Source organism: Haplochromis burtoni, unplaced genomic scaffold (assembly GCF_018398535.1).
Source record: "Haplochromis burtoni strain Fernald_Lab_line unplaced genomic scaffold, NCSU_Asbu1 Contig_164, whole genome shotgun sequence".
NCBI lineage: Eukaryota > Metazoa > Chordata > Actinopteri > Cichliformes > Cichlidae > Haplochromis > Haplochromis burtoni.
The window spans coordinates 1,027,184-1,040,572 of record NW_024582525.1 but is presented as its reverse complement, the minus strand read 5'-3'; positions in this window follow the sequence as shown (position 1 = coordinate 1,040,572).

The following is a 13,389-nucleotide window of genomic DNA, read 5'->3' as shown; positions in this document are numbered from 1 at the left end:
TGGGAAGGGGAAGGGACTTTTAATTGTTTTTCTTTTTTCTTTTTTTCGTCTTCTTCTTCTTCTTCTGGAATTAGTCACTGGGAAAAAAATCTGTGATTGTTCCTTTATTTACTTTACAGTGAGTAAGGATTTAAACTGTGGGTGGCAGCAACTGCTTAAATGGGAAACTCAATAAAATAATACTCCAAGGTAACTCTAGCACTAATGTTTGGAAATTTTCTGCATGTGATACAAATTATGCATATTAATTCTGTTTTGTATGATATAAATCAAGCTACTTTGAAGAGTGAAAATTATGTACTGCCTTTGTTTATGCACTCAGTAACCTCTCTGTATCAACAGCTGGAATAACAAGTGCTGTATTTTGGTGTTCATTAAGAGCTCACTCAGATGATTTCCTGACTGGAGGCATTTGGAAGTTCAGCTCTGGGGTTGAGGGCGGGAGAGTACTAAAAAAGGAGCACATACATCTAGAAACCTGGATGCAATTTTTATCCAGAGAAAGGCTAAAATATTATTAATTATTGTCAACACTGCATTCAGATCTGTGTTAGTAAACAATATGGTATTAGTGGCATTCATAATAAATTGCGAGTAAGTGAATTTAATTTTAATCTGCTCTTGTCTACTGTACTGCGGGTTGGTTTTGGTTCAGTTCAGTTAAATGTTACCTCTTATAGCGTGTAGGGGTGAAGAACTGATGCGTATCTGCAAAGAAAAGGCAGTGCAATATTGACACAATTGACTGTTACAAAAACCGGGGGAAAACTGGCATCACATGGCGAAAACAGCTCAGGGCCATTTCTTTGTAGACTGACAATAAAATGTGGTTTTAAGCCTTTTGTTACACATAAATACAAAATATTGTTTATAATACTAATAAGAACATTTTAAGTTTAAAAATTGGGCTTGTTTGTGAAGAAATCACAAATGTTGAAGATGATATCAAACCTGCAAAGACTTTGGAAAATAGTTTGTTTGCTGAGCTGTTGCACAATGTCAGTTACCATCTTTCCTCACTGATGGACATAAGAAGGCTTCCATTGTTCAAGCACAATAAGCCGCCTTTCTTAAAGCAGATAAGCATAACAAAGTAAAAGTAGGGGGCCGTCAAACGTCCAATACCAGAAGTGTCCAAGTGACACTATTTGCATATTAGCCATTCTCATACAGAGAACAGCTGAATAAGTTGTATTGATTAAAGTGGTCTTCTGACAGTTACTTGGATTTACCCTTTTGTGATGCTGTATTATTGCAAATTAAAATAATTTAAAGAATAATAATAGTAATGGAACTGCTTAGCAATGAAAGCAAGGATTCAATGTTTGGACTGAAGTGTTCATCTCCTCATTTTGTTATGAAAGTATTAAATGACCATGTCAGGATTAGCTCCTTGTTGGTAGAGCTCTACGTTTCCATCAGGACTATTTATGTTTCAATAAATCACAAGCAAATCAGGGTGTGCACATTTGCCTCATTAAGTTACTCACTTTATTGTCTTTACATTGCATGAGGAGTTGCAATTGGCTGGATTGGTATTTCTATTACTGAAACGCTACAGGGGGCTGATTGCCAGCAGTGCTCCAAAGCTAACAAGTGGCTAATGTAAAACAAAGTAAGTGATGTAAACCGCACAACTAGATATTCTTACAGTATTTTCAATTGTACGTGGAGGAGGAGTGGGGGTGGGTTGGCGGTGGGGGTGGGGGTGGGGAGTCCACATGTGGATGGTGGCAGGCTGCAGGGTGCAGACGTCTAAACTAGTGTCTGGGATATGAATTGCTGCTCCACAGGAAGCAGGCTGGCTGGTTTGTTTAGCTGGATGTGATTTCGAGTGGCAGGAGGGGGTGTTGCCTGATCATATGAAACACAATGGGGCATACTTTCTGAACACGACCATTAGGCAATAATGACGTGGCTCAAGTCCAAGCCATTTGCTGTCCGTGTCTGCAGATTAAGATATGCCCCTCCATGTATTAATCAAATAGTGGCCTCTGTGTGAGGGCAGTATGTGAGTACATGTTTCTGAAGAAATTTTTCTTGATTTTAACCAGAGAGAAAAACAGAAAATACTCATTTAAAATTGTGCAATTGAAAGACATTAACTGTAAATTGTTGCTGCTAATGATTACTTCGGTTTAGGAGGGTTTTTTGTTGTTGTTGCTTTTTCCATAAAAGTCCCGATTCATTTTTGCACAAGCGACCATTGCCCTCAGCCTAACTTGCACCATAATAACGTCCCTCGTGTGCAGTCCTATAAACATTTGACTAAATACTCTATTAACATATTGAACAAACAGAAAAAAAGACAAAGAAACCCAGGAGTATCCTATTGCAGGAAATAACTAGTCTCATTTTCTCTGTAACTGATTCCAGGAAAGGAGCTACATGAGAGAAAGAAGTCAAGCAGTGGGATTTAGAACACTGAACAAGATGGATTCTTCCAAATTCTAATTGGAGAACAGTTGATTTAATTGGTATCCATTTGGCTGACAAAAGAAAGCAAGAGTAGTGGGCAGGAAGGAATGCCTCTGGGGCCGATGTGAACATGAAGTGGCTCTGCTCAACGCTCAGGGACGGATCACTTCCAAAGACAAACCGTGGGAGCTGGCAGGACAGATTGCAGTGGGAGGGAAGGAGGGATAGAGGGACGGAGGGAGGTGGGGGGGACCAAAATTCATGGTAGACTGAGGAGCTTTCAATGGAGAAGCATCTTTATTTGGAGAGGGAGGCATTTTAGACACAAAACTGAACTCCCACTATGGGCAGTAATGTGTAATGTGACACTCACCCCGAGCTGAGAGAAGTGGATGTGTTTCAGCAGGTCTTGTAAACGCAAGCCTCGGTGACAGACACGTCTAAATTATAGTGACCAAAACAAACTGTTTGATTCACAATGGCATGAACGTGGCAATATTTGCAACCCTAATTAATTGGAGATGGATAAAAGGATGTAAATCATTTCTAAAAGTTTGGATTAAAGCCCCGTAGCCTTGTGGTCTTCAAATTAAAGCCATGAATTACATCATATTTCTGGAATGTTTGAAGGTCAGTCAATAATAATCTCTTTACAGATGTTGTAATGGGAGTCATTATAGGACAAGGGTGGCCTTCACAATAACCTATCAGAAACGCGGTTTTGTTTTTATGTCAAGACCTAATCATTAAGCCCCCTTGCTTTGTGTGTTGTCTGCGGAGAGAGAGAGGGAAAAAATGAAGTCCGAGGTGTGTTGTACTGTAGCTTGCACAGAGCACAGGGGGAACCCAGGTGTTGGAGTGTTTTTACTGCCTCTGTAGAGAGGAAGGGTGGGAGAGCAAGGGCAGATGACCTGGAGGGGGTTCAGAGGCAGGGGCTGTGCTTAGGAGACCTTCACAGCCTGCCTCAGGGGGATACAGCCACTGCTTATCTCTTCCTACACTTTTACTTCTTTTTTATCCTCTTCCACAGTACTGCTTTCATTTCCCTTTCCTCTCAGTTTAGGAGGATGGCTACGCCGGCATTATTTCCTACCAACGCCAGCCATTGTATTATCTGCTGACAAGCATTTTCTAAGAGTGGAAATGCTGCTTTCTTCTCTTCTACAGCAAATATTTGAACCTGGCTTGATTGTAAATGTAGCTGTGAAGTGCTCCGGGATTAGCATGTCTTTAATCATTTATTGAGGGTTGGCCAATTTGGAGCACAACACACACGTATACACCCACAGACAAGACACCTCTACAAAGACACCGTATTATCACGATGACATTAATGGTTCCATACAAGACTTCTTTTCTTGTATTTAGTTTGAAAGCCCGGTTACAGCGGCCCTTTCCCCGTTGTGACTACAGTATGTTTTAATCCTCCTACAGTATATGACAGGCTTGCCCTCACCTTGCCCAGCACTTAAAGAAGCAATCTTTCAAAAAGTCCCCCTTAAAGCCTATGTGAATGTGCGTCCGTTCAGAGGAGAGTGCAGTATGCTGATGGGGAATGGGCCCATTCCTGATGTAAATGAAGAGATGCATATCAGTGTTAATCCATTGCTTTGTAGTCACAGCCATACCCAAAGTCTGTCTAATTTCCCTCACACTCCCTTTTGCAGCCAGAAGTGTATCGATCGGCAGTAATTGAAGTGTACTTGATAATCCGTAAGGCAACAGGGGAGAGGGAGACCCTCAACTCTCACATCGATGCACACAGAATGGGGCTGTGGGGTTGTGTGTATTTGAGTGTGAGTGTGTGGTGCAAGGGGGGCTCTCTAATGTATGGGCGGGTAAGGCAACACCCCCCTCGCGGCTTCTTCTCAGCTGATTAAACTCATTGAGAGCCAGACAAGTGGAACAAATAGATATAAAGGTTTGCCTGGCAGCTTACAGCCATTCAGATTTCTTCATTGAAATGGCAAGCACCACATCTACATGGCCTGCTTTATGCCAACATTAAGGAACTGGAGAGCTTGTTTTTAAAATGAACCCTACATTACGGACTGCACTCACTAAGACGTCTCAGGTGGAAACTTTAAGAACATGAACAGACACATTTACTTTTGGGCCAATTAAAAGTGCAGTGCACAATCAAGTATAATGCTGATGATTTCTCTTTTAGAAGAAACAACAGGCTGAAAGCACCGTGTGCTATTGCGACATTAGCCAGTCAGGCTTTTCTTTTAGAATCTTGGTTTGGTTTAACTAGGACCAAATCTTAATTTGCTTTAGCAATCAATTAAAAAAAATATTAATGCAAAAATATACTTCTTGCTTTAAATTATCATAAAATTTCTTAATGTTACATATTTGCCTGTTTTTCTGTGCTTATTTTCTTTGTTTGTTATCTGAAGGAACATCTGGTGTTACATTTGAAGAATCGATGAAAGGCAATAAACATTGTTTTCTTATAATTTTTGAAAGCTACATTCAGATTCAGGCCCATTTTGGTTTTAAGCTCCAATCTAACTTGTTATATTAACACTTTTGAAATAATCTGCAAAAGTATTATTATGACACATATATCGTGTGGCCTAATTCAACATCATATGATGCAAAAATGTTAATGCTGCGCAATTCTTTTTGTTTCCAAGTTGTGATGCAAGTGGAACACAACTACATTAGTAGCAACCCTTGACACCAAGAAAAACAGCTCCCGAGACTGATGAGTGATGATGATCTCGGAGCGGCTGGGGAAAGATGGTTGGTGGGACAATAAAGGGCATGCAGATTAAAGATGATTAAGAAAATGTGTCATCTGTAAATGTTATGAGATGATTCTGAGATATTGAGGGTTGTTATATTTTTACAGTGATGATTATAACTATGATGTCTGGTTACATAATGATGGTTTTCCTCTCTATAATTATCTTAATTGAGGCTACAGGAAAATACAGTATATGTGGAGAACGCTAGGTTTTCCACAGTGTTGTGATATACAGCTCCTACATAAGCACATCAAGTGTATGGTATAAAAGATGCAAAATAGCAGATATTTAATTGCTATAAGATGGGTGACGGGAGGATGTGAAAGAAAAGGGCTGAAGCTTTTGTCGAAAGCTTGTTTATAACTTATCGATAGCACCTGTTCAGTCACACAAGGATGTCTTCCTGGTTCCTGGTTTTAAAATGTCATCGCTCTTTTTATAGACAGGAGAGAAAATACCACATTATACTGTACCAGTTTTATTACAAAAAATATATAATTATAATCCAAAAAAATATCATTTAAAAATATCTGCATGGAAATTTAAATTGTCAGCCATGTTTTACCTTTAGCATTATAGTGATGAAACTATAACATGACAGTCATAGTTTGGACATTCATTATTAATGAAAGAATGTGTTTGGACTTAACCTTTCTGAGGCTAGGGTTATACTTTCTCCATTTGTATGCAATGGTCCACTAGGGTCCAAGTGACTTGAATTTCCTCACCAGAGGGTATACATGGGGCTCTGTTCTGATGTCCTTGTACCCTCTAATTTGTTTTGACCCTGTGGACTTGTGTGTAGCCCACTACGCTACAAATGCACAAACTGCGCATGCGCTAAACAACCAAAATGGTCAGGGATGTTAAAGCGAGGCTGCTACCCACATCTGTTAAGATCAGATCAATTAACAATCAACTGTAGAATAATTGGGGAAGAGAAAATAGACAGACTTTGGACTTAGGAGAATTCATGTTTTTGTAGTCACTAACGTGCCGTTTATGATCTGAATGTACCCTCCATGTCATCTAGAAAGCAATAAGATAACTACATGTCTGTAGTGTCCGCACTTGTCTGCAGCTATCTGTGTATACACCCGCAAGGGAGTAAAAATCCCAGCCAAAGCCTTTACACCCAAACCTCACACAACTGAACCTCTGTGCCCTGCATGACATACACACACCTGGTTGCACACACACACACACACACACACACACCCACACACACACCTATACACAGAGGGAGAGGGAGAGAAATGTTTCACCGAGTGTCTCACCCTGCAGAGAAAATAAGAAATAACCATAACTCCTTCCACTGCCAACCTGCCCTGCATGACCCCTGTTTTAAGTGGGTAGCAGGTAATTGCTGAGGCGGTGTTACCCATCAGCCTACAAGTCCATGTGTGCCTTATGTGTCATCTCTATTTATTATATTCTGCACGCTCCCTGGGCCTTGGTAATCAATTTCACAAGGATACAGGGCTGATATCAGCTGCCGCGCACATTATGAGGCGAGCCCTCCTCTTATCAAGTGCAGAATTGCCGGCTAGAGGTCATGAACAGATAAACAGGGATGTAACACAACTCCCCCACTCACCTGCCCCCCAGTGAACACGAAGGTGGGAAGGTGATGTTGTGAGGGGGGCACAAAGAACAAAACACCCAGCAAGGAAGAGGTTGTGACCCTTGTAAGGTGCCTCTTGTTACGCCCGACCTTCAGAATTTCATCATCAGTGCCTCTGTCTGCTTAATAATTCGGAAGCTCCCGTCTCATCTCTCTCTTGAGTCAGCGTATGTGGGTGTGTGCATGTTTGTGTGCGTTGGGGTTATGAGGCCCGCAGACACCTTCTCTCTGATTATCTCCAAGCACTCTTTCCAGACCTTTATAGACCAACCACAACTCCATCAATCATTTGCCCTGCTGTCTTACTCTTCAGCCTGACCCATGTCCCACCTCACCACTGCTGGGCTAATATTATCTAAAGCTGTGGCTGTGGTGGTATGCACCCAAAAAATAAAATAAATAAATAAATCCTTCCAAAAATTTGGGGTTTAAAATATACAAATGTTCAAAAGGAAAAGAATCAGAGGCAATCAAATTGAATTTAGTATTGCATTACATCCTTTTCCCTTCATAATGTCAAACTGGCTGTTGAAGAATTAGGCACCCAGAGTTGCTGAGAGAATTAAGAATCTATGTTTAAACATGCTTTCAGCTCTAAAGGAGAGATGTCAGACTAAGAAAGTGTTTATAGAGATCATTTGTGGTCAGTGGACAAGGCGTGCAGCAGTAGAAATGTCATGCAGTTGCATCAGCCTTAGTAAACATTAATTATGAGTCCATCTTTGTTTACTCATCCCCACACCCCTCTCTGGCAGCTGTGCATATTTGCCAAGAGGATTGGATCTCCATGTCACTATTTTGGAGATATGCCTTTACTATCGACCTTGTGTATTTGAGAAAAGATGTTATTATTAATCGCTAAACGGGTCAGCACTGCGATTTTTAGAGCTGACATAGTAAGTAAGGGAAACTTGCTGATAAAATATTTTATTGTTCACTCTTGTGTTTTCCATGACAAAGTTGCACTCTGGTCACCTGCCTTTTGTTGTAGACATGTGTCTGGTTCCCTCAACCTGCCCCCGCTGCACAGCTGACCTTGTGCAGCCTTTCCAGGCCAAAGACTTGATGAGTGTTTTTTTTAGCCCATCCCCCAACATCCCTCGGCATGTGCACTGCACATCCGCTCTGTCATTAAACCCTCCACCCGTGGCTTTAGGACCCACCATATGGTGCAGCTAGTAGAGTGTTGCAAGAAAGGCTCGGCTTTGGTCATAATCTGATGAATCTTTCACAGAAAAGAGGTTTTCTATGATGACATCACAACCAATCGCCTGGATAGCTATCTGCCCTGGTGTGTTTGTGTGTGTATATTATCTCAGTGTGTGTGTGTGTGTGTGTGTGTGTGTGTGTGTGTGTGTGTGTGTGTTGACATGTGTATGCACATGTGTGCAACTTGCATACTTTGCTTGTTGTGCACTCTTATCACACAGTGAAAGTGACAAATTAAGATGAGTGACAGAAAACCTTAAGAAACATGTTTATTACTGCATACTTACTAAGTACTTACTATGAATAAGTTGCAATACATTTATTTACGCTATTTGGTTTAAAATATAAATATATATTTTCAATAATTTCTCATGTGACCACATATTTATACATTTATATTTGTTGTAACTTTAAAAACTTTAAAATATACTAAATATTTTTAAAGTCCTGGTACCTTGTGCAAGATGAAAGGTTGCCCTTGGAGTCGTTAGAGGCATGTTCAATAGCAGCGCGAACAATAGTTGCCAGTTTCACAGTTAAGACATGACCAGTTGTCTGGCAACATGTTTAGTATGCAGCAAGCAGAGCGTATCACACACAAAGATGGAAGAGATTTTCTGTGGTTCACACAATCCAAAACAAGCTATCAATTCCCTGACATAAGAGTGAATGGATATCGTTGGTGTTCAGGCGATGCTATCGACGCACACATACTAAATCCACGAAGGAAGCAAGACGGTGAGGTTTCTGGTCATCTAGCCTTAGAGAAAACTGTGTAAATGAAAATCGTGATTGTCGTCAAGTTATCGTGTGTCAGAGATGTGTGTATGTGTCTGAAAAGCGAGAGGTGTTTGTTATATAATGTGTCTAGTTTTGGGAAGGTCACATAGTGACATCCCTAGACTGACAGATGTGCACATTAGAAAAAAAAAACCTGTTCAAATTCAGTAAATCTGGTATTTTATAGGCCATGGTGCTGTGTTATCCAGTTGATGTCAGGTCATGTCGGTTATTATCTGGGCGGTGTTTTGTCATTATTATTACTGTTTATAGCGACCTACTGACCTAAAAAGGCAGAAAACCAAATGTGGTCACAAAGCATAAGCTCATTTCCCCTCGGAAATTTGAATGAGTGTAATATCAGAGGAAGCTTAAGGACAGAGAAACGTTCCCTCGTAATTTGAAAGTGTACAATTAATCCGAATTCCATCAGACTGCATTGCTAACTGAAACATTAAGCTATGAAAATATATGTGCTTTACCATTTCCTAAAGATTGCTAATGATTTCATGCGTTGTAGTTTCAAGTTTGCCTTTGGATAAAGTTCATAGAGTCCATCCACATGTTTAAAAAAAAACAAAAAACATACTAGCATTTAGTCTAATAGGCCTAGAGACCTCTTGGCTTTCTCATTTAGCTGTTCTGTGTATGCCAGAGTAAGGGGCAAAAGGGTAACATGGGGCCTTAAGCAGTAATTTCACCAGCCTGAAGTGTAATGCAGATGGGAATTATTAATTTGTATCTGCTTTGCTTCACTTTTACCACTTACTGAAGAGGGGAAAAGTGTCATTCTATTCAATTTTTGTGTTTCTGAAGTCTCTGGTCTCGAGCAAAGCCTTGTCCAGGGTCGTGAGTGTTAAATGTCAAGCCTTGTAGTGAGCTGTCAAAGAACAGAATAGGCCTGGGATGATTGATGACTAGAGAGTCTGAAACCAAAACCTCCCAATTGCAAATGCTACCTTGCGTCAGTCTTCTTACCCCCCCCCCCCCCCCCCCCCTCTTTTTTTTTCTCACTCCTAATAGTTGCTTGCTACTGGGCCGGCTCCCACATGCACGCACATTCACATACCAAAAGTGTCTTCTCTGTGCACAGCCAGGTTGCTTTGTATGTATGTGGGTACGTCTCTTGCCAAGTCTCTAAATGTTTAATCCCGCAAAAGAAAAGTAAACCACTGCTTTCCTTTCAGCAGGTTTCCGTTTTTTTCTTAACTTAGACTCTGACATTTGTAGCAATGGGAAGTTGGCAGAATTCGGAGGGAAGTAAGTTAGACAATAACTGAATGTACTGGAGAACTATGATGACAAGATTATTAATGGCTCAGGCTACACCATATTTAGCCCCATGCATATTCAGTGGAACCATACAGATGGGCTTCTGGCTGTGAAAAGTTTTCTGATCTCTGCTATAGGGTCAAATAGTCTATACTTCAACATTGCAGTGATATACATACTGCAGATAAGTTAGATTAACACACATGTAAAATAATGTTACTTTGAGTGATATAGCAAATGATTCTCCTCATGTGCCATTTACATTCAAATTATATTTAAACACCGCTCACTGGATCTTAAAAAGCTTAATAAAATTAAATCTAATCAAATAGAAAGACAAATCATGCGCTTTAATGCCAATCATTGCCTGAGGATACTCACATGTTCAGTGCAATTATTCTATATTAATAGCACATGGAATCTAATACAGCGCAAATATTTAGGCCTGTTAGTGTGTGACAGCTTTAACAAGGAGCACTTCTGATGAAGATATCTCCCTGAACACAGAAATGATCAAGGACTGTCATAGCATTACAATAGTTCCATTTGTCTGCCTTGGCAGGGACATACATCCTGCTTACCGGATGGTTAATCAGAGACTCCCTCTATCATCTTCATCAGGATTGCCTGTGGTTTCGGACAATGTGTAAAAATGTGCTCACATTTCTTCATCTGCCACTCTGCCTCTGCCACTCACTTGTCCCCCAGATGCTATCTCTTCTCAAAGCACTGTCTATTATTTAGCACATCAACAAATTATCTTCTTCTCTTTTTTTTTATTTCAAACCTCAGCACACTAATTACAATTTATCAAAGCTTTATTCTCTGTGGGGGGAAATGCAGGAAGTATAAAGCACCGATTCCGACGTGGCAATTGTTGTCGTGGAGGCATATGTTACTCCTACACATGCCAGTCGCAAGTCCCCTATTAAAGCAAGCATCATTTCACTCACCTGAAGCAGAGAGCAAAGAGGCTGTGAAATCACAGCATCTGAAGAGCTCAGCACCTGCCAGTCTGACCCGCAGTGACAGGCCACGCTCCTCTTGCCCACATTAATAACACAGATAAACATAAAGCTAAATACCAGGCCATGCTCTGTTAACTTTTATGTGGTTAAGAATGATTGGCTTTTTGCTTCACTACACCACAGGGATCAAAGTACCCTGGAAGGATATCAGAGCGTTAGTCTCCCAGTAGAAATCCAGCTCTGTTCCTTTTACCTTCCATGCATATATAATTGTCAGTGTTCCACCTCAGCACTGCCTACAACCTCTGTGGACATGTCACACACAATATTGTGTGATATGTACTTAGCTAGCTTGGCAAGGCTCTGCAGTGGGACTGTTTGACTAAGCATGCAGCACGTATATAAATGAGTTCTAGGTGTAGACCTACTATAGCTTTGCAAGATATAATCAATACTTGCCCTTTTTAATGACAAATGCTGCAATAACTTTTCATAGCAGCTAAGCTAGAGTTGAAATAACTCTCTTATATTGCTGTGCAGTTATTATATCTTTGATATTATTTCAGTCTCCCATATGATTAAATGGTTTTTATGTTTTGTTTTCAAAATTACAGTAGCCTGTAGAAACACTTACCTCACTAATATTAATCCATGTTTGCTTGAAAGCATAATTCACAAATAATTTTGTCTGTTAATGCAGCATTATTTATTTATTTTTCCCACAAATAGTTCTACCAAATCACCATATTTCAGAGCTTGACATTTAAAAGGGTGGAATTGAAGGTCGTTAAGAGGCAGGGGATGCGGGCAGACGTCTGCAACTGTTTGTTTACCATACCACTCATTGGTGTCGGACTTCCTGACATTCTTGTACCTTATCTTCACTATTCTGAAGTCTGCAAACTGGTGCCAGTTAACATGGGGGATGTGTGTGGGGTCTGCTTCCGTGGCACTGTGTTGCACTCGCACCGGGACTGAATCCAAAAGAGCCAGGCTTGTGCTTTTGAGGAGTCGGGGTCAGGAGAGATTAACCCACGTGATCTGGCAGTGCTAGGAGAAATCTGACTTGAGTTTGGAGCAGAGGTGCTGCAGAGGGCAGTGCAGGCCGGAACAGGTTCAGCCCTTGCTCTCTTATCTCCGGGCCCCACTGTCGACAAAACTGCCATGGTCAAAGAGTGCTGAGAGTGGTGTAAAAAACCTGTTTACATTTCAAGGAGGTCAAGGACTTGAGGACAGATAACTATTAACAGCGTAATGCCACCGTCATTCAAAAGGCTGCTTGGATGCTGGGGTCCAAGCAGACTTTGTTAAGTCGAGCAACGAATTGAAAAGTGAAACTTTGGCAAAAAGTCATTTAATATGTCAGATAATGAGAAACAGAAACACACGTACAATTTGAGAGTGGGAGCACACACAGTTTTTGCAGTATGCTTAGGCTTCTGCTACCTATGTATACATATTTTTAATGTCTATAGATATAGATATTAAACACATGTGATGTATAGCATGGTGATCTTAAGGCCTTAAAGTATGCTTTTATACACCCACTGAACCAAAATGAGGAAATGAATTTTGTAAAACAAGCAAACAAAACGTACATAACAAAGTAATGACTCATAGTTCATCCCAAATAGCTAGAAGAAATTAAAAATGCATCCCAAACAAGCTCTCAGGTCTCAGGAGGATATTTAAGACCTGTGATCAGACCTTTATTTCTGCATTTCCCTGCAAGTAACATCACTGACAGGTTTCCTGCCTCCTCCGGAGTGAATTGGATCTCTGTAACAAACTCACTGAGGAAATTAACAGCAGTCACAGCGAGGAAATTGTCATTTCTCCAGATCTTTCTTATATTAACCTGCAGGATTAGAGCAGAGTAAAACTGCAGTAGATGGCAGCGAGGACTAATATTTTTTCATCGTGTTTCCAGTGGCTGACAGCTAGGACTGACATCTCCCCTAAAGATTTGGTGACCTCTATTCTTGCCCAAACCTGTCTAAACATACTATCTTCACATTGTTCCAGGGGATAGCAATGTGAAGCAGCTGTTTCCCTGTATATGTATTCAGTCTGAGCTTCTCCCTACAACAATGCCGCACTCCCCTTTTTCCTTTCTCCCTCTACTTCTTACTCACACAGATAGAAACCCATGCTTACGTCCTCCTTTCAATCAGAATGCGTTGTTTGCTGACGTATGGCCACTAGAGAAAAATTGCTTCAGTCAGATGTAATTATGGCCCGGTCATTGAAGCGTGTTTATAAATGTAAAAGAGTGAAGGGAACTGAAATGTTAGGATGAAACCCATATCTTACAAGATATTTATGGCTTATCTATCCATTTATTATATCAGTTTACATCCAT